Source organism: Schistocerca americana, chromosome 1, assembly GCF_021461395.2.
Source record: "Schistocerca americana isolate TAMUIC-IGC-003095 chromosome 1, iqSchAmer2.1, whole genome shotgun sequence".
Classification (NCBI taxonomy): Eukaryota; Metazoa; Arthropoda; class Insecta; order Orthoptera; family Acrididae; genus Schistocerca; species Schistocerca americana.
The window spans coordinates 704,922,233-704,925,279 of NC_060119.1; the positions used below are offsets into that span (position 1 = coordinate 704,922,233).

General features: G+C 44.8%; 1 non-coding gene across 1 annotated transcript; it reads right to left on the reverse strand.

Annotated features, from left to right (window-relative positions):
- Positions 1–658: 658 nt before the first annotated feature.
- On the reverse strand, positions 659–733 carry Trnat-ugu. The gene has a single exon. It is a non-coding gene; the product is annotated as a tRNA-Thr (tRNA).
- Between the last annotated feature and the right edge of the window lie 2,314 nt (positions 734–3,047).

Here is a 3,047-nt window from a genome sequence, read left to right on the forward strand (position 1 = left end):
TGTTGTAAAACAAATTATCCCAAAATTTTAGCCGCTGATGTAATATAAATTATTTACGCTGACAGTGCAAGTGTTGGATGATTATTGAAAATATACAACATGACTGAAACTGTTTATGCACACACTTTGAATGTAACAGGCGTATTATTTATCTATTTTCGGTTGTTCTTTATAGTTAGAGGGAACACGCGGACATTCGTGAATATTTCTTTATATCTGCAAGAATGATTTCATAGAGATGGCATATTCTGTTACAAATAAAGTTCTAGTTGATTGTGTAATGAACTGCTGGGAAGGGGTTACGTAGAGGGGTTACGTAGAAGACTCAGCATTTGATGGAGACCCTGATGCAGATGACACAATTGCTGTTTCTACAGCTTGAAACAGTACTTCAGTATGACGCTTTGTATGCAGGGCATCCACAGTCGAAATATTCCGTGTTGAATAAGAAGGACCATTGCGACTGTTAAAAGCCATTATTCAATGACACGACCAGTTTTGCAAACTATATTATATATGACGGTAGTATCTGTTCCCGAAGGAACAGTTACCGTGGATGACCATGCAGCTTTGCTAAAAAATGAAAATGATAATTAAATGGACACCCTAGCTGCAAACAGGCGTTGATGTACTTCATTGGGGACATGTTGAAAATGTGTGCCCCGACCAGGATTCGAACCCGGGATCTCCTGCTTACATGGCAGACGCTCTATCCATCTGAGCCACCGCAGGCACAGAGGTCAGTGCGTCTGCAGGGACCTATCCCTTGCACGCTCCCCGTGAGATCCACATTCCCAACATGTCCACACCACTACATTCGTAGTGCGCCTAATAGATGTTTGCCCATAATACTCATTACTTCTTGTGCAAAACGCATACGCTATGCCCGAACTCGTACGGGACTTGGTAGATTAATCTGCCACGAGTAATGAGTATTATGGGCAAACATCTATTAGGCGCACTACGAATGTAGTCGTGTGGACATTTTGGGAATGTGGATCTCACGGGGAGCATGCAAGGGATAGGTCCCTCCAGACGGCCTTTTCTCTGTGCCTGCGCTGGCTGAGATGGATAGAGCGTCTGCCATGTAAGCAGGAGGTCCCTGGTTCGAATCCTGGTCGGGGCACACATTTTCAACATGTCCCCAATGAAGTACATCAACGCCTGTTTGCAGCTAGGGTGTCCATTTAATTTTCATTTTCTCGCAAACTATATTGATATCATCAGTTGTTAATAGTCAATCCATAGAAACAATCTGTTTAAAAGCCGGAAAAATCAGATTCCCCATCTTGAAGAGAATGTCGGGGAATGTGCTTTTCCGGATGTAAAACAAATCACTTCTATGGATTGACTATAAACACCCGATGATGCAATATAGTTTGCAAAATCGGTGGTGTGTTTGAACGAAGATTTTTAACAGTCGCAGCCGTCCACCTTATTCAACACTACTACAGCAACTGATGGTAACACAGTCTGTGTAACACAGTGTCAAGTGGACCAGTGAGTGAAACATCCAGTACAGATGCAGCAGACAGGGTTGATTGTTTGCTCGTGCGTAACGAACTGCCTCATGAAAATCGTGAAACTGACTCTGATACTGCAGCGATTGCAAATGTGGATTTACACTGAGTTGACAAAAGTCATGGGGTGCCTCCTAACATCGTGTCGGACTTCTGCTCACCCGGCGTAGTGCTGCAGATCTACGCGATACAGATTCAACAAGTTGTTGGAAGTCCCTTTCAGAAAAATTGAGTCATGCTGTCTCTATACCCGTAATAATTGCAAAAGTGTTGAAGGTGCAAGATTTTGTTCACGAAGTGACCCCTCGATTATGTCCCATAAATTTTGGATGGGATTCATGTCGCTCGAACTGTCCAGAATGTTCTTCAAACCATTCGCGAACAATTGCGTCCCGTGATATGGCGCATCGTCATCCATAAAAATTCCATCATTGTTTGGGAACGTGAAGTCCATAAATGGCTGCAGATCGTCTCCAAGCAGACGAACATGACTAATTCCAGTCAATGATCCGTTCAGTTGGACCAGAGGACCCAGTCTACTCCATGTAAAAACAGCGCACACCATTAGGGAGCCACCACCAGCTTGCACAGTGCCTTGTTGACAACTTAGGCCCATCGCTTCATGGGGTCTGCACCACACTCGAACCCTACCATCGTCTCTTACCAATTGAAATCGGACTCATCTGACCAAGCGACGGTTTTCCAGCCGAAATGGTCACGTGCACAGGAGAGACGCTGCAGGCGATATCGTGGTGTTCGCAAAGGCACTCGCGTCGGTCGTCTGCTGCCGTAGCTCATTAACTCCAAATTTCGCCGCACTGTCCTAATGGATGATACGTTCGCCGTACGTCCCACGTTGTTTTCTGCGGTTATTTCACGCCTTGTTGCTTGTCTGTTAGCACTGACAACTCTACGCAGACGCCACTGCTCTCGGTCGTTAAGTGGAGGCCGCCGGCCACTCCATAGCCCGTGATGAGCGGTAATGCCTAAAATGTGGCATTCTCGACATACACTTGACACTGTGTATCTCTGAATATTGAATTCCCAACAATTTCCGAAATGGAATGTTCCAGACGTCCAGCCGCAATTAGCATTCCACGTTTAAAGTCTACTAGTTCCTGTTGTGTAGCCATAATAACGTGGGGAACCTTTTCCCATTCAATGACCTGAGTACAAATGACAGCTCCGCCAATGCGCTGCCTTTTTATATCTTGTGTATGCGATGCTGCCACCGTCTGGATATGCGCATGTCGCTATGCCATGACTGTTGTCATCTCAGTGTACAGTCGTGGACAAAACGAGCGAGACCCCTCGCCTTTTCGTTATGCTGATCCGCATAGCTTTAAAGTCTGCTACACAGCATAACAGGCAAGGCGACGAAGTGCTACCAACATACTATGCACAGGCGTGAAATTGAAAAACTATCCGAACTTTGTCAGACTGTTTTCAATCATGTCTAAGACTATATTAATGCTGATTAGTTTGTTAAACACAACGCGTAATTATAAGATATAAATGAAAGAAGAA